Consider the following 19,813-nt stretch of genomic DNA (forward strand, 5'->3'; position numbering starts at 1 on the left):
TATTTTCATTTTTCTCCGTATATATTTTTTTCAATTCCATGTCTTTATCCGTTATATATCTACTAACATTTTAAAGTAAGAATAAAACAAATAATTAATCCACTTTAAGAAGTAATTGCCACATTTAATGTGGGGTGATCTTGTTACCCCTCTCGGTAGTCTCATGAAAATTCCAGCCATTCCTATAAGCAGTGTTGTGCCGCTGCACCTCTGAAATGCTGGCATACATCGCAAACGAGTTCTAATTTGTGATAACGGCCCAGCTGCTACACTAGCATGAACACCACTGGAAATCTGCACCTCTATAACATAAAAACTTTACGTCTTACGACATTTTTACTGTCATTTTCGTGTTCAGGAGAGTCGATTTAGTAAACGTGACCTGATTTTGTCCATGTTACAAACAAAAGTTGATATTTTTCGACTAGTGTTATCATTATCCGACGGGATCCAACGGAATGAGCGCCGTCTTAAATCACTACGTGATTATTTACGCATATCATATTATTGTGATGTACCGAAGTGCAGGAAGGAATTCTGCATTACCATATGGTGAAGGATGGGTGGAGCGGATCCCGGCCACTTAGTCACTCGTAATGAGTGCACCTCTGCACATGGTGTGTTGGACATTGTGCCACTGTCACACATCTGTGACACAGTGCATGAGGGTTGGCCACTAAAGGGAAACTAAGAGGTGGAATTTAAACTGAGAGGATTCAATTCGGCATCGGGACTGGAATCCGGTGTGGCTTAGTGGATAAAGCGTCAGCACGTAGAGCTGAAAACCCAGGTTCGAGTCTCGGTGCCGGAGAGAATTTTTCTCCGCTCCACTCATCCTTCATCATATGGTAATGCAGAATTCCTACACGGAAATATCGTACGTAGTTCGGTATATCACAGTAATATTTAACGTGATGTCAACCAGTAATTTACAGCACATGTTTCTTTCATGCAGTGAACGCTGACTATCTAAAGAGACTGCGAATTTGTAAATAACTCAATTTCGGTATTTTATGGATATGTTTCCGTTCTTCAATTAGCAATTCAATTATATCAACAAAAAAAATCTAGAAATGCAGTAGGCCTATACACCTTTTGTGACTGTCAGGCAAAATTTTACTCTTCCGTGTGTACGGAAGTCTGGTTCGGTGACGATCCATGCCTCAGTAGTGTAATTTAGCCATTACAATATCAACAGATTTCCTGACCTCAACATAAAGGCAAAAAACGCACTAATGCAACAGTAGTGAAATTATTCTAGACTCAAAATCAAATCAAAGGCATGACGCAATAGTGAATTCCGCTACACTACAGAGGAATATGAAGCAACAATGAATTACTACACGGAATATGTGCTGGCTTCACGTCCACATACCTCAGTAGACGTCAACGATCATCCAGCCAGTGTAAAGATGACGTGTAGTTAACATAATTTCCCCAGTCGTTATAGCTGGTTCGCGGAACCATATTTCGCTAACTACATACTGTAGCTCCCCAGATTCATCTACGATGCTGGGTGAGCACCGGTTTTGTACACTGACCGAAATTTCATGAGAAAATTCCTCTCCCCAATACTTTAAAACACCCTTAAAAGTTTCGATTCTCATTTTCGTAAATGAATAATAACTCTCTAGAAACAATTGAGATATAAGAACAACGATTTTAGATTAATCTCTGTAAAATTCGTTATACGTAGGCCTATTTACTTTAAGAGTAATAATTATATGCAGAGTAAATTATGTTCACACATATTTCTTCGTAACTTAAGGATAAAGAAAAAGGATAAGAACTTACTGCTTTAATAGCATAATACATTTACAAATTGAATTGTGATGCGCATGAAACATACGAGAAACAATAGCCTATATCATTTTCAACAGGAGTTTTACTTCCTCATTGTAGAAAGTATATATTCGGTCCAGCACTAAGGTACGGTATCATCCAGAAAGTCGACCGATACATTTTCAGGCGAGTTTAGCCGCGCATATAATTTCTAAAACTGCACGACATACTGCATCCCCATGAAGTAAACGGGGCTCAAGGATCAATGTATCCAACATGACCTTGAGTTGGGGCGGGTGATATCCAGCGGTACGCGGGAAAGGGGAAGTTGAGGCACGAATCAGAAGGTTGCGCGGCAGCCGAAGCAGTGTAACTCGAGGATGTAAAGCGATGGAACACTCGCAGTGGTGTCAAACGATTCATAACGAACAAAGCTACAATCTCAATTGAGCAACAATCAAGAGTCAACAACTTAAATTCAAAAATTCTGCGAGCGAAGTTGAATGAAAGGAGAAAATTCACAATGTTGAAGCATATGCAGCGAAAATAATACGCGTATAAGCAACGGGTAGCTAACAATAGAGCACGATGGTTATAGCTTGCACAAGAAACGATTACCGAAAAGCAATGGTGGCGTTGCTGTCTGTTTTGACGTGTGTATGAAGGCACACCGAGAGGCGAAGGTGCGGGCCGATGAAAGTACTGTCTCTTCCAAGAAGATAAAGAAATGAAAACATCGCTGTGGAAATAAAGAACGTAGCAAGAGAAAAATTCAAAGCTAATTAAACGCTCAACATATGTTTACGAATGAACGTGCGATACAAGACTCGTATTCATACAATGGAACAAACTAAAGACGTAATGTAACTATCACAACGCGACTGATTCTATCGATGTCATTTCTCTTTCGACTGTACTCTTGAATATCATTCAAGCTATCTCGTGACCTTTCCTGTCGCCCGTTCTTCCTTATCGCATTGTTCCATTCACATTCCCTCCGACGGTATTCCCTGCTTGTGAGACCTTATACTAGGATAGCAGCCGAGATGTTTACTCTCAATACATACAAGATTGCCGCTCCTAGGAATCCCAGGACATCAAAGATATATTGTGTTTTCAGCGTGTCGGTATCTGGAAAGAAGAGATGTTGATTGTCGCTGTTGACGTTTACCTTAACAGTAATAATTCAATCACATACTATTCACGCATAAAACTTGAGGCTGTCTCTCCGATACAGCCTGACCCGATTTTTGGCCTGGTACTGGGTACACAGGATTGAAGGCAGGGGAAGATTAGAACCCGGGTCTGTGTCATAGAAAGTAAACCAATGAAGTTTGTGTAGAAGATTACAACATGATTCCTTCAGCCTCATTAAGTCAATTTTACAGCACGTGTTTGAAGGGAATATTACTGATGAACTGCCAGAGATGCAGACAGCTGGTCATTCCCTGACTAAAGCTCATGGTTTTGAGTTATTGCGTCACAGATCCGTAAGGAGGACACAGGCCACGTGGTTCGCTGCTCTGTGGTTAAGTAATAGTAGCCTGCCACGAGGTAGAAATAATTTTTGTAAAGACTACTTCGCACTGACGTTACCAGACAATTAGATCCCAGTCGTTTGATTTGTTAGTGTAATTGGCATATGCACAGACTTCGTTAACTAGGTTGTCCGCTATCCTCATTTGCCGATTGTTTGCAAATAACCACTCACTTTTCATATCCTGCAGTCTTTCGCCACCAGCAAGAGTCCACAAACGCTGAATAGGTACAGAAGTGGCAAAAAAAACCCGGACCGACCCTTGTAGCTGATTTCAGAGCCTTGTTCACTCCAGAGCACGATAGAGCACATGGTTCGAATCCTGCCTGGAAAGGAAACTTTTTTTTGTTCCTTATTCAAATTTATTCCCAATACTTTTAGATTGCAGGGATATTTTACTACTTAATTAACTTATTATTCCCAGAACATGAATTTTACCAGCAATCGAAAAGTATTGGGAATAAATTTGAATAACGAACAAAAAAAAAGTTTCCTTCCCAGGCAGGATTCGAACCACGAAAGGCTTAGTTACCAGTCTATCGTGCTCTGGAGTAAGTAAACAAGGCTCTGAAATCAGCTACAAGAATCGGTCCAGGTTTTTTTGCCACTACTGTACATAAAAATAAAAACAATTCAATCAATCTTCTGTAGTCTATTCAGTTGTTGTTTTTCACGAGAAATGAGGGGTATTTTGAACGGTGTTCATTATAGATGCCTGTTGCTAGTAGCCAGAGTTGGGGTGTAGTCAATACTGCAGGGCTGTGTCTTCTGCAACTGGTACTGATGATTTTAAAATAATTCAATGTTAAGTCCTAAATTCCTCCTCATTTGCAACATTTTCCAGAAAAACAAGCAAAATTTCAGCATACCTGACGCCAAAAAAGTGGTTTCTGGCGAACAGCAATTTACCCTAAACTTTTGGAAGGAATTTTCTTTAATTTTTAGTACTGACCCATGGAGAAAGTTACACAACGCAGAACTTCACGCATTGTACCTGACATAATTAGGAACATTAAATCCAGACGTTTGAGATGGGTAGGGCATGTAGCACGTATGGGCGAATCCAGAAATGCATATAGAGTGTTAGTTGGGAGGCCGGAGGGAAAAAGACCTTTGAGGAGGCAGAGACGTAGATGGGAAGATAATATTAAAATGGATTTGAGGGAGGTGGATATGATGATAGAGACTGGATTGATCTTTCTCAGGATAGGGACCTATGGCGGGCTTATGTGAGGGCGGCAATGAACCTCCGGGTTCCTTAAAAGCCAGTAAGTAAGTAAGTAGTATCTATGGGTCAATTCAATAGCGAGTGATGCACATGGAATACAGGGTTATTATGAAGTATCGGTAACTAATATACTTGAAATGAATATAACTGCCAAACAAACTGAGCAATCAAAATGCATTAAGTGGCTACGGGATGTACTATGTTTGGGATTTAGAGTGTGCAGGCAACCTCACTCGTCCCTAGATCAGCCCACTCTATGCATCGTCGGTCGTCGGCGTTCGGGGAATGCTATGGAATAAGGAATGGCGAGATGTTGACGGAACAATGTGTATGCCTAATATGGGGAATGGGAGAACCCTGAAAAAACCGCAACTGCGACCTTTCCGTCATAATGAAAAAATTCCAGGCCTGGCCGGGACTCGAACCCGTACCACCTGCGTGACAGGCTGAAGGTCTGAACACTCAGCCACCGCAGGGGTCGCACTGTTGTGAAAGTCACACGAATGCTGAATACAAGCACCTGTTCTATTGCATGCCGACAAACACAAATGACAGGTGGCAGTCTAGCATTACGGGGATTTTGAAAGACTGCCGTGTCCTGCTTTTTGCTAACTGCAATGCACAATGGCATGCTATATGTAATTACTGCATATCTACATGCATCATTATATTTAAAGTAAATCTCATATTTGTATAAAACGAATTCCATTGTAGATAGATATGTCGGACTATCAATTTAGGGTCAGCCACGCTTGTAATTCTTCGGTATCGCTGTCCTTGGACCAGAGAAACAACGAACTAAGTACCTATTAAGAAAAATACAGCCTTGCTTCTGTCCAGCACGAACGTGGAAACAGTATAATAATTATTTGATAGCGATTCTTAAGATACTGTATGCATTAAAATATAATAAAAATAGGAGGTACACAGTCAATTTTTTGTCATTTCTCTAGATTTTTTCCTTCCCATTTTCTGAAATCTTCAGAGAGAGACTTTTCTATTAGCATACCTTATTTTTCTTTTTATTCAAAATTCAAGTGAAATTTGCTCTTCCCAAGGTCACTTATTTTACTAGGCTACTTAACTTTTTACTGTTTGCATTGAACCTTTCGATGAGCTATTTTAATACTATGCATTTCACTGTCTTTAAAACTAAAGTCACACAGAGCGCTACGCTATGTATGCTTTGTTCGTCATGTTTGCCACATCGGGAGGCCATTAGAAGCTATGTTTCTTAAGGGGACACTCAATTATATTTTGGAACTTTTTTCCTATTTGACCAATCTTTTTCAAATTTGGAGAAAAAGTTTAATATACACATGGAAAGTAACATGCAAAATCTCAGCTCATTAGATCTAATACTTTTCAAAATAAAAAATATTTCAATTTTTAATCAATCATTAATTGAAATATCACTTTTAATTATCATTTTTTATTTTTTGGCTTTGTGCATTTGACTGTGACTTCCCAATGAATAAGGGAAGAATTCTGCTTATTGATTTAGATCTGTCACGTAAATTAGTGTAGAAATTTAATTTTTCATTTCTATGACACTTTTTCTCCAATTTTTAAGTTGAGTGTCCCCTTAAGAAACTCTCCACTCTTGTCAGCGATGATGGCATATACTGTAGTGTGCCCTGAGTAGTGATGATTCGGAAGATGATTTGTTATTACTTCCTAATATCTAGAATTCTAGAGAATGCATATTCCATCGCAATTCCGACTTGATCTTTCCTTTACGTGTCTTAAATCTATGACATAGACTTCCCTTCCATCCCGTACAAAGCATGCTAAGGAAGTGATCACCCTTTGATTGATTGACTGATTCATTCATTCATTCATTCATTCATTCACTGACTGATTGATTGTACTCAATTAACGATAACTGGGTCCGAAATGGATCCTTGCACTTGAGTCGTAGAACAAGGGGACAGCTTCAAATACTATGTACTGTAAATAGTACGTAACATGAACTGCTCCCAGGAAGCAGTGTATGGGACAGAAACATGGACATTACAATGAAATGAAGAGAAACAACTAGAAGCATTTGAAATATGGATATGGAGAAGACTAGACCGTGTGAAACGGACACAGAAAATAAGAAATAAAGCTTTGCTAGAAAGAGTGGGTGAAGTAAGATTAATGCTGAAACTGATGTGGAAGAGAAGAAGAAAATGGCTTGGTTACTGGCTAGGAAGATACTGCCTACTGAAGGATGCACTGGAAGGAATGGTGAACGGGAGAAAAGTTCGTGACAGACGACATTAAGATACAGTATATTGATCGTACGTGGAGACTAACAGGAAGGCGGAAGATAGAAAAAATTAGAGAATGCTGACTCTGCAGAGAAAGACCTGTCCTTAGGCAGAACATTATGACTAAATAAATTAACCATTTAATCGTTGTTGTTTAGTGAACTTCAATTAATACTGATTAATTGATACTGTTTTACTGCTAGATGCGTGGTTATTTGCGCCTAGTAGACCGTCTTTTCCTACTCTACGTATCTAAATTCTAATTGTTCTAATTGTTTATTTTTCTACATATTTTATGATTTTTTAAATTCATTATCCGTTCTTATGAACCCTCATACTGATCTTCAGTTCTTTAAGTAGGTAGGCTATATTATATTCCTCTCTCTACAATTCATCTTGATCAGCCAAGTAGAATAGAATAGCGACCCCAACGAGTAGGCTACCCTTTTCTCAACCCTCTTTTTTCTCACCTGAAGATTGAAACAATTCTCGAAACGTTGTGAATTCGTTTTAAAATTGAGGAGCGTTTTTGCAAACGTCGACAGATGCAGAATTTTTCGAAAGTGAGTTACATATGGATATCGTATATTTTCTACCTCCGGAATCGATCTATGAAATCAGATTTACCAAAACTTGATTCATACCGTATGTAGAGACTACCAAACCTTCCAGGTTTTTTTTTTCAAAACTCGATAGATCCTGTCACTTAGTGTAATTTCTGTAAAATCTTGATTTCTGCATCTATCGACTTTTGCAAAAACGCTCTTAAGCAATGGAAAAATTAAATTCTACACGTTTTCTTTACAACGTACCATTTGTTTCTTTCTTCTTTTAGATCAAAAGCACGAGCAAATGCTGCGTAACTTTCGGTGCTGGACCCCGGACTCATTTCGCCGGCATTATTACTATTTCATTCAGACGCTAAATAACCTGAGTTGTTGATACAGCGTGGTAAAATAACCCAATAAAATAAATAATAGAACAAAAGCTATTTACTGAAGCCTCGCACAAATCCGGCCAGACGAATCAGCCCGAGGCGACGCTGCGAGACCTCTCTACGAAGCTTCGCAAACCGCGCACCTCGCAGCTTTAGAAATCACTCTCTAAACTCTAAGGGACGTATTCATAGACATTTTTAGCGCGGGTTTCCGGTGGATGATCAGCGTTTTTCGTATTCATAAACCAGTGTTAGCGATAGGATATGATTTGAATTCTGTACAAGTAACCAGTGGATAGCCGGGGCTAGCTTAGTACGCCCGTAGCGCGTGCTGCGAAATGTCTATGAATAGCACCCTAAATGATAACTCGTATAGTCTGGATTTGTGCGAAGCGGGCCTCGCACCAAGCCTTCAGAATCCACCGCTCTTGACCGCGTTTGGATCCAGTTCCAATGGTTAACACGATGTACCATCGAGAACGGCGGCTTGCACAGGAAACAAATGGTCCAACCCGTGAGGTTCTCGATGATTAAACAGTGGTGATACATCGATATGATTGATATAAATATTAATGAAATCGTGCAATAATATGGGAAACGAAACTGGCCCGACAAAAAATATCCAAAAGATGACATATCAATTTTTAAAACTTTGGTAGTGCGATCAATCGGCATGTAACTTGCAAAAGTATTTATTAAATTGCTTATTATTAAACTTCGGAACTTCCGACCTTCTGTCCTGTACGCGAAGCTATGGACAGGAGTTCAGTTCAGTACAGTATAAACAAACGCGCGCTTTCGACACCGGGATACTACCCGAAAAAGCGAACTTCCGACGCGGAAAATATGTGTAACACGCTGTGATGTCATCGTACAGTAACATAAACAGTCAATTGCTCGACTTCAGCGCCCTGACTTACAAGGCCAAGTCGGAAGTTCGCCTTGCCAGGTAATACTGTCATGTCTACTGAAGATGTGGTCACTGCCTAACTTCTCATTGGCATCATACCATCCTATCCAACGAGTTATATTCGTTGATCCTATCATATGGGGCGAACAGAATCCGACCTAATGAATGCCTCAACTTCAGAATAGGATTCTTCATAATCACTAAAACGTAGGCAGAGGCGTAAATGGTTACACGTCAATATGCGCGGTGTTAATATAAACATTATAATAATTATAAAAATGTATAATCCCCACTCGATTAAAATATACATCCGAATTCCTCCAACAAATATTTACCTGGAATTCTCTGAATCTAATTGTATTCGATGTAACACTATTTAACCATCGGTTTTCCTGTAATCAGATCATGGGCTGTACTGAACTGTATCCTAGTTGTGTATGAACTAAATGTAAAGTGAACGCGAAATAGGTCACAGCATACTTCTGACGCAATTCAAGCTACCTTCTGTTTCTGGCATGTTTTCTATAACCTTTACAGGCAGTGGCCATTTGGCTGTAAACACGACTGTACCTCAGATGCGTGCGTTTGTTTACTCTAAGCTTATTGCCTCAGCCACGCACACGAGAGACAAGGTCGTAACTTCCGAGTTTTATTTACTGTAAAACCGTAATTTCCCAATGCGACAACATGTTCCGTTTGAAAGTATTATTTCCTTTATTTCAGCTACAATATTTAAACATACTGGCGAAAATTATTATTCCTCACATCATAGAGGGCAAAAGGAACTGGCCACACTACCCCATTATCTCCTGGCCTAGTTGCCTCATAAGTGGTGTCTTATTGATATCACTTGTGAGGTTCAGACCTGTCTTCGGACTGTTGACTGAACAACAATACATCACAGAAAATGCCAGTTTTTTATGTTTTGTACCGATTTTTGTGTTCGCTACACTTAGGCTCTCCGGGATTCAAGCTTGGATCTCCGGCGTGGAAAGCTCAAGTTCTAGCCTTCGCATCTTGTAAGTTCAACTCCTTGTACAAGTATGAATAATGCTGGAGCAACTGCATTTGGGATCGGGTTCGAGTAGTTGAAAGGAGAAAGTTGAGAGAAAGGCTGTGACCGATAAACAAGTACAGGAAGCCACTGCGTCTCGAGCATGGCGGGGAGGTTCGAGGTACCAGGAGGGAGACGCTTATGTACACCCCACAACCACGTTCTAGGCTGATTTTACATGCAAATTGCCATAAGGTGCTAAATTAACATTGCGATATACAGTAATTTAAAAACAATTCAGCTGTATACACGTGTAAGCCTTCGGATCGTTGTCTTATCGCTTTTCATTATCTTGTCTACTAGAATTCAACTACTCGGTAAGTTTAAAAGCTTTCTTTTCAATGGAATTAACTGCTGTCGCAATTTTCATTAAAAAGGCTATTCTGATAGAAAATATGGCTTTCCTAGGGTATGTGAAACACGTTCAAATCTCGTCTACCTGATGAAAGTTTGTCCACTGCTAGTGTTATATTCCGCGTTATCTCAAGCAGAGATCTGGCGCCATGCATAGGCCTAACCCACGTCATGTACTCATGTGTTGGTCAAATATCACTTTTAAGAACACCTAAAGAATAATTATAATTATCATCACCATTATCACCTTTGTCTATCAAGATTTAAGCCTCCAAGACTTGTTCCTAGACTCAGAACTGGTCTGGCCATTGTTTTTCACGTCATTCCACATTTCTCCTATTGATCTGTAATGAAATGCTTTCTTGGGAAATGTCAAGTTATCATTCTTTGAAACAGCTACATTACTTATTTTCATGCAGAAGCGTCATTTCAGTTTTTCCTTGGGAAGTGGCAAGTTTTGTTAGGGGAAACTTTCATTCATTCATTCATTCATTCATTCATTCATTCATTCATTCATTCACTGCCCACTGTAAACCCAGCATTCTCCAGTCTTTATCTGTCTCCTCATATGATCCATATATCTTAATTAGTTTATCATCTGATATCGTCTTCTGTCATGAACTCTCCTCCCGTTCACCATTCCTTCCAGTGCATCCTTCAATAGGCAGTTTCTTCTCAGCCAGTGACCCAACCAAATCCTTTTCCTCTTCCTGATCAGTTTCAGCAACATTCTTTTATCACCCACTCTTTCCAAAACAGCTTCATTTCTTATTCTGTCTGCCCACTTAACACGTTCCATTCTTCTCCATATCCACATTTCAAATTCTTCTATTCGCTTCTCTTCACGTCGTCGTAATGTCCATCTTTCTGCCCCCATACAATGTCACACTCCACACAAAGCACTTCACTAGTCTCTTCCTTAGTTCTTTTTCCAGAGGTCCGCAGAAGATGCTCCTTTTTCTATTAAAAGCTTTCTTGGGGAGACTTTATAGGGTAGCATTATCGCGTGGCATATTCACTCCCTATTTCTTCTGAAACGAACTATTTCCCATAACGTAAACTGGGGTAAATTTGACCGCTAGGGTAAAATTGACCATAAAAATCTGTAGTGCTCGAGAAAAGTGGCACAAGTCAAAAATGTTAATTTTACAGAAGGAAAAAAAACTGTCTTCACACTGGTTTATGTCGATTTGATTTTTTTCTGTATGAATTATTGTAATGGGAGAAATACTTACGCCTCTTTTCCCAAGACAGCAGATGTTCCGTAAGTTGTCAATAAATTAATAAAAAATGTTTGTGGAAACTGACTTATGCCACTTTTCCCAAGCATTGCAGAAATGTAAATCATATCAAATGCACTGCACATATTTTTAAAGGTCTCTTTTTTTCCCCCCATTTCTTCAGTTATTTTTTATTGTTTTAAGTACGAATAGGGCTGATATCATGGCTAATCTTTTGTTTCTTTGTCAAGTTTACCCCACTTTATAGCATATTCCCCATTTTCACACATAGGGCTAAACCTAATTTCAATTTCTTATCCTATTTATACGATATTTAATTCACGTGCACTTGCTGTTAATAGGACGTATGTGCGAACAAATGAAGATAAATTTTATAGATAAAGGCATTTTTATTTCAATTAACAAAAAATGTACTTCTTTTTACAATAGGTAACAACCACTAATGTAGCAAAGGGTAACGTCTTGGTATCATTTCATTAATTAGTTCGTCTTTTATTTCTTAAGTGTTTATAAAAGTGGGATATTTTAATATTAAAAGTAAGCTACAGTTTTGGCATTTTTCTTTAGTAGTGCTATCGGTAGACCTACTCAATTATTTTTAATCTTAAACGCAAGGGAGGACGCAACTGGCCACCCTAAATGACGCCTCTGTTTCCAACTGTTCTCTAAACTTTTTGTTGGAGATTCTATCTCTAAGCATTACGTCAATCAGCAATCTAAGAAGTCGCATTTCTCGGGTCTCCAGTCTTATCCCATTCTTTCTTTCATAGGGTCTATATTTCTGAACCGACATGAGCATTGGTTTTGTGTTTAATATTATGCAATCTAAGTTGAACATCCTTTCATATATCTTTCCCAAAATGCCTTGTGATAAACTTATTGACATTATAATATTTATTTATTTTCTTAATAAAAACACCCGTCCCAAAATGTGCAATTGTGCGAAGGTAGTTAAAAGTACGAACTCATTCTATTACCTTATTGTTAATTACATCGATGATGATGATGATGATGATGATGATGATGATGATGATGATGATGATGGCTTAGGCAAAATATATTTCATATTCTAAACCAGTGATTCTCAACCAGGGGACCGCGTCGAATAAAAATGTTTATCCGGATCTCAACTATTAATTTTACTGTATATTTAATTTCTCCTCTTTTTGCGACTTTATCCGCTTTACATTGCACAATACAATTCATTAGGCACATACGAGTATATCTAATTAGTCAAAAGGAGGATAGCAATAGCAAAGGAACTTTTAATAGCATCTCCTGTTGACCACGGAAAGAGAACTAGGAAGAAAATAGTGAAGTGTTCGTGTGGAGTAAGGCATTGTATGGGGCAGAAACATAGACATTACGACAAAGTGAAGAGAAACGACTAGAAGCATTTGAAATGTAGATATGGAGAAGAATGGAGCGTATGAAATGGACAAACAGAATAAAAAACAAAGATGTGCTAGAAAGATTGTATGAAGAAAGAATAATGCTGAAACTGATCAGGAAGAGAGAAAGAAATTGGCTGGGTCACTGAAGGAAGAAACTGCCTACTGAAGGATGCACTGGAAGGAATGGTGAACGGGAGAGAAGTTCGAGGCAGAAGAAGATATCAGATGATAGACAACATTAAGATACATGGATCGTATGTGGAGACTAAGAGGAAGACGGAAAATAGGAAAGACTGGAGAATGCTGAGTTTGCAGTGAAATATTTGCTCTTGGGCAGAACACTATGAATAAATGAATATACTGAAGTCGAATATCTTAAGTAGCTCTTCAAATTATAAAGAATGTATTTAGTGTGCAATCCAAAAAAAAAAATGGTTATCTTATTTGAGTGCATATTAAATTATTTATTTAATTTAGATACCGGTAAATCTTTTGAATAATAGAACAAGCAAATAAACTGTATAAAGAATAATATCATTAACAGCATGATAAAGGAACTTAATTGTTGCTAAAAGCGTGAAAAATATGAGGAAATAGGTCTGGACTTTGTGACTAACTACTTTGTTTCTTTTTGTTCAGTTATTCAACGACGCTAGGTTTCAGCGTCGATGCAATTGGTGATAACAGGATGGTATTTGACGAGATGTGCAGAAGATTCGCCGCGGGATTACCTGAAATCCACCCAGTTGCGGGAAAGCCACCAATATAGCTCAATCAGAAAGCGCGTTTACCTACTGATCCGGAGCTACGCTCGGGAATGCGTTCGCTTGCCGCTTTGGCTGATTGTTTGGTTCGTTTTTTCCTATGTTTACTCCCAACCTAAGGTGAATCAGTGGCGGTTCCTCGGGGAAGGGAAGGGAGGAACGTCCTCCTCACATTTTCTTCTTTTGAAAGTAAATACCAAATAAAATATGCGCCTTGAAATTCGAGGAAGATTCGATAATTTTTAAGTTCACAGCTATAAGAAGAACTCGGTTGATCGAGTTTTAAACGACGCGCGCTCATGTGCTGCAGAAAACTGTGAGAAAGATGCGAGATTGTCTGTGTAGAGGAAAGGCACTCCATTCCTCCTCTACTGCAGTCAACACACATAGACAACAGCGCGCTAGCGACCAGAGAAAGAGGCAGAGTTTTAAAGCAAGTAAATGAACGGAGAGGGAGGAGATCCTCCTCTGAATCAGTCATGGGAGGGAAATAGAAACCGACTGGTCGTGCAGCAAGCTCGCTACCGCTGCCATCTAACGATGCTGCATTCAACCAGACTATAACACATCTAGGAGGAGACACAACAAAAACAGTTTTAACGCAGAGCTATGAAAGACACCATATAAACTTTTTTTTAAATTATAAATCAAAAATATTATTCATTGCACTTTATATAGGCTACTATTCATGGTTTGAAACTTTCGTGGATATTTGAAAGTTAAAGTCGGGTTTATGTAAAACAAAGAGGAAGTAGTTCTACGTAGTTGGCCCCTGAAATTCACTTCTATTCATTGTTTACTAGACAGGGCAACAGCCAAGTTGTCAGTTTTGTACAAATATATTTGAAACTGAAAGTAGATACTCCAAACTACATCATTTTTAACATAAAAAATTAATCGGCTACCGGGAGCTTTGAACAATAATGATAGTATGACTTTACAAGAACTGACATTCTTCAAAAGCATGTGATACTGAACTTGTAAAATGTACATGTGGCAACACAGACCACGTGGGTGGGTGCGGTGTTCTCGCTTTCCTCAGATCATTTCCCATTCCCATTTCCGTAAAACGGTTCCGGTTACGAGTTAGTAGCTAGTCTCTTCCAACACGTGTGATGCTGTAGTGTGCTCGAAAAATGCTACGAGGTTGTGAATTTTCCTTGCAATTGTTAATTTGCGCAATTATTCAACAATGAATGGAAGTAAAAACATAATATATTTTGGACAATTTAGGAAACTCAGTTTACAAGAACAGATTATTGCTATACAGAAGGGAAGGCCAACCCCGACACTATCTGGTCTTACATGTATGCATGTAGGCTAATTTGTAGCATGTTTCATTCAAGAAAGTGTCATTTCGTGCTGTTAACTTTTTTTCCTCCTCTTAAGAAATATGCAGGAGCCGCCACTGAGGTGAATGTCAGGTAATCAACGAAGGATCCTCGACCTCATCTCGCCATATACCATATCTTATTATCAATTTTGCTGGCGTTAAATAATCTAGTAGTTGATACAGCGTAGTTAAATAACTATAAAAACTAGTCGGGAAAAACCTCGGAAACATACAACCAAGTAATCAGTCCAAGCAGGAATCGAATTTACGACCGAGCGCAGTTCCAGATCAGTAGGCATCGTCTTTATTTTTTTTTTTTTCCTCTCTTGTTGAAATCCAAGCCGCATTTTAATATAGGAATTGTCACAATTTTACAAAATGTAACGATAAATTCTAACCTTGCTCTTCCTGAGATGGCTCTGCATAGTTTAGATTATATAAATCAGTCCTACATTACTAACACTGCAGTTCCCACTCTTGTTAGGACTAAAAGAACCAACACTGGCGCGTAAGCAAAGGACAAGGCCACAGAGCTCTTCAAACGTCATAAGCAAACACACACCCTGTCCCTATATTTGTTTTTTTTTAAGATGGGACACGACAGTTAAGCGGCCGAGCTAAGAGCTTAGAACTACAGTGCTATGTTGCCAATATGGACTACCATGCTACCAGCAGATGGAAACTAGCAATTGACGTCAAGTTGGCTGACGTTAAAACATTCATTGACAATTGACGCGAAGGTAAGAAAACAATACAAAAATCGACAGAGAATCAAACACGAAACGTACCAGTGCTAACATTGTGTGCACAATAAATGTCGCCAAGATAACTATTAAGCACTCGCGACATGGGAATGGTAAGATTGGCAACTCAACCGTTGTTACCATAGCAACAGGCCTACCACGCTATGTGACATTCAGATTTCAGTTGTTTTTCCGATCGCAACGCTGCTGTCATGTCCCATCTTTCAAAAAACAAGAGATAGGAAGACAAATCTTCATTTCTCTATGGAAAATCAGATCCGGATTTGTAGTTTGAAACTCTACTACTTGAAACAACAGCACAATTATTTGCAGTGTAAACCTGAAAGGCATAATTATAATTAAAGTCCTTGGAGAGATATGACAATGAATAAATGCAGTGTAATTTATTTACAATCCTTCAACTAGAAAGACTCTTCAGAGACTATTAGATGATGATACGGAGAAGTAAAGTACAGATAATGAATGGGAAAAACCGAATTAAGAAAACCTGCCTTGTTCAACATTTACGCTTCCTTGTGCACTGGATAGACCTTAATGTTCAGCACATCACGCCGCTCCGTAGCTACGCCATAAGCTTATTACACTTTTTGGTCAAGGAAAATATTCCGAAAAAAAAAATATATATATATATATATATATATATATATATATATATATATATATATATGTAAGTATCAGTCTTTTATGAAAACTGACCCTGCGACTTCGTAGCAACGGTTTATTTATAGTATAAATTTGTCCTGGACAAAATACAATATGGCGTTGCTACGTTAAGATATCAAAAATGGTTCATACGCTAAATATAGGCCTAAATTGGTAATAACAAAAACGTTTGGTTAAACGAGCGCTGAGATAGTTCCCTGCCCACTTCTCTCACACACTTTCACTTGTCTCCTCTATATTCCGCTTATACACGTTGCATATATACGAATCTGTGACAGGTTAGGTTTGGTTAGTTAGGGTCAGTGGCGTATACTGGTTAAAGGGTTTGGGCTACCGCTGACCCTATTATTACACAAAATATATCTAACAATTACTTTAATTTTAATTACTATGGTAAAACTAATAATACAAAATTATTACATTATGTTATATTATAAACTTTTTCTTTTGTAATTGTCCACACCTGTGGAGTAACGGTCAGCAGCGCGTCTGGCTGCGAAACCAGGTGGCCCGGGTTCGAATCCCGGTCGGGGCAAGTTACCTGGTTGAGGTTTTTTCCGGGGTTTTCCCTCAACCCAATACGAGCAAATGCTGGGTAACTTTCGGTGTTGGACCCCGGCCTCATTTCACCGGCATTATCACCTTCATTTCATTCAGACGCTAAATAACCTAGATGTTGATACAGCGTCGTAAAATAACCCAATAAAATTTAAAAAAATCTTTTGTAATTTCCTTGGGCTACCGCCGGTAGCCCCGGTAGCCCGCAAAATACGCCCCTGGTTAGGGTTCACAAAAAGATCCCTTATAATTTAACTGATTTTAAGGAGTTAGGTACAGCTTACAGAAGTAAAATTTTGGAAATATTCAACATTTTTTTTTTTTTCCTCTATTACTGTATCTTGTACAATAATGAAAATTAGTATATGTAAAACACTGTCCTTCTGCTATATGAAAAAAAAAATATGTTTATGATTTAAAATATATATATATATATATATATATATATATTTATTTATTTATTTATTTTTTTTTTTCAAAATTCAAAATGGTAGCAGTTCACTGTGCAGTGATGAAGCGTTTCCCTCGTAACTAAAAAACTACCAGCATTCTGTGATGAAATGCATGTGTATTTATGAATGTCATATCTAGAATATGATGAAAAATCACTTCCCTACCTTTGATAGATTGCCTGATAAAAAATAAATTCATTTTAAAAATGGTCAAATATCAGTATTTTCTTCTAACAAAAAGTAAAAATAAATATTATTTATTAAGGAATGTAGTTGAAAGAGCATGATATTGTAAACATGAGTTTCAGCAATAAAATAAAAGAGAGAAACCATGAAAAAGTTAAAACGTTTATGAGTTATGAGGGAAACGCTTCATCACTGCACAATGTACTGCCACCATTTTGAATTAAAAAAATATAATTTATTTTTTTTATTGTAAAAATATATTTTTCATATAGCAGAAGGACCGTGTTTTACACATACTGTACCAATTTTTATTATTGTACAAGATACAGTAATGGAGGAAAAAAAATTGAATATTAAATTTTACTGCTGTAAGCTGTATCTAATCCCTTAATTTCCAAAAACACCGGAACTACCTCAGGGCTAGTTTCACCACAACTTGCTTTCAACCATAACTAAGTTTTTGCTCTCAACAGACAATAATTTCAGAAACAACTCTAGAAATTCTCAAATAGCGGTGATATACCAAAGTTTAAGCTTACCTTCTTTACAGATCTATCTCCAAATGTAGTGAAATGTTTAGGTATAGGTTATGGTACCGGTATATTTAATAGACTAAAGAGCATTATTACCGCGTTAGAAAGGGATTGCTAGTAGCCTACACGCTGTTGTCACTGACGTTGAGGTTATGGATGATGGTAAGATTAACAACTTATTAATTTCCATAAGTGTATCTAGCAAAATAATCCTTCAGATCAAACTTGATTGAACATAAAGGTTTGAAGTGACATACGATTGCCGAGTTTTTTGTTCGACTGATTTGACTAAATACTCTTCCCATTTCTGCGTTGGGATGGGTAAGCGTAGTACTGAATACCGTAACGCTAAATTTGTACTCTCACGAAAAGAATTTTATCCGTTTGAATATCAATAGAAGTCAACTTCGTCTTTCAACCACTCTTTTCGAAAAAAAGTTTGTGTATATATAGGCTGCGGTATTGCGGTTTATCCATTGACCATTTTCACAATAATTATTTCATGCACAGAGCACAGTCAATCACCGCAAAACAGATTACACGCACAACTGCACAAGTACAATACTAGTTCACAACTGACGACATAGAAATCGGAAGATACACCGATGAGCCAATCAGTCCGGGAAGTAGCAATCATTATTACGTAATACTAAAATTCAAATTTATTCATTCGTCCTGAAATTTACCGTGCAATCTTGTAATTATTGTATGTTTATGAATATGCCTATGATAGTTTCACTTAGTAACCGAGATGATTACAGTCCTCTTGTTAGTAACTTTGATACAAGTATGCATTTTTCTTTCGTTTAATGTGTGTGCATTGTTATAGTTACTTAGCTGCAGGTGGTTCAATAATTAGTATTGCTCTGAACTGTACAGACACAAGCAAATAAAAAAGAAACATGTTAAGTGTTCATGGAATCAAGTCTGAATATAATAATAAAACTACTATATTGGTCTACCCAAATGGCTTCATGTGGGTGAATGACGAACAGTCAAGTGCCCGACATTAGTAACAAAAAAACATTTATACTGAATGCTGAACACTGAGGCATTCGTGTTGTTTGTAGCGTTCATTTTTTATATGTAAATAAAACTGCAATTTTAATAACTCTACCCAAAACCCCTGACGTATCATCAGATCTAATTTTAAAACATCATAATTCAGTCATGTCGCTAAATGACAAAGGAACGATACAGAATTTTGAAGGGAAAAGACGAAAATTGACATAACCTAATACAGTAGCTACTAGGGATGGGAGGTTATTCGAAAATAACAGGTTATCGGTTAACCGGTTATTTTAAAATTAATTTAACCTGAAGGAAATTAACCGAACAAAAATAGCCGGTTAACCGGTTATTAACTTTTTAACATTTTAAAGTCAGCAAATTAGTCTGGAAAACAAAATAAGAGGTTATTTACAATACTGTAGAAATCAAATAACAAGCAATCAACTGTAAACCAACCAGAATATACCGGTAGTTGAAAGAACGTCATTAAGTGCTGAAGATCATCAATGACGTCCTTAAATACAAAGAATAATAAAAGGCTATGAAATTGCATTTAGTTAATTATTTCACTCACATTGGTGTAGTTTATTTTTTATTTTAGTTGGTTATTTAACGACGCTGTATCAACTACGACGTTATTTAGCGTCGATGAGATTGGTGACAGCGAGATGGTATTTGGCGAGATGAGACCGAGGATTCGCCACAGATTACCTGGCATTCACCTTACGGTTGGGGAAAACCTCGGAAAAAAACCCAACCAGGTAATCAGCCCAAGCGGGGATCGAACTCGCGCCCGAGCGCAACTTCAGACCGGCAGGCAAGCGCCTTAACCGACTGAGCCACGCCGGTGGCTCATT

General features: G+C 38.0%; 2 protein-coding genes across 6 annotated transcripts in view; one reads left to right on the top strand and one right to left on the bottom strand.

The window, feature by feature from the left end:
* LOC138694479 (protein lifeguard 4-like) overlaps positions 1-19,813 on the bottom strand; it is a 492,919-nt gene that overhangs the window by 462,510 nt on the left and 10,596 nt on the right. The gene's annotated exons all lie outside the window — the stretch shown is intronic.
* The window catches only part of LOC138694489 (putative defense protein Hdd11), an 81,531-nt gene that overhangs the window by 41,197 nt on the left and 20,521 nt on the right, over positions 1-19,813 (top strand). Inside the window, exon 1 of one of the 5 annotated variants that reach the window (XM_069818287.1) lies at positions 9,888-10,020. The exons of the other annotated variants lie outside the window; for them this stretch is intronic. The gene's annotated coding sequence lies outside the window, so the exon portion shown is untranslated. Of the gene's footprint in view, positions 1-9,887; positions 10,021-19,813 lie in introns of those variants that run through there. 5 annotated transcript variants of the gene reach the window in all.

The sequence above is a fragment of the Periplaneta americana genome, chromosome 1 (genome assembly GCF_040183065.1).
Source record: "Periplaneta americana isolate PAMFEO1 chromosome 1, P.americana_PAMFEO1_priV1, whole genome shotgun sequence".
NCBI classification, from domain to species: Eukaryota; Metazoa; Arthropoda; class Insecta; order Blattodea; family Blattidae; genus Periplaneta; species Periplaneta americana.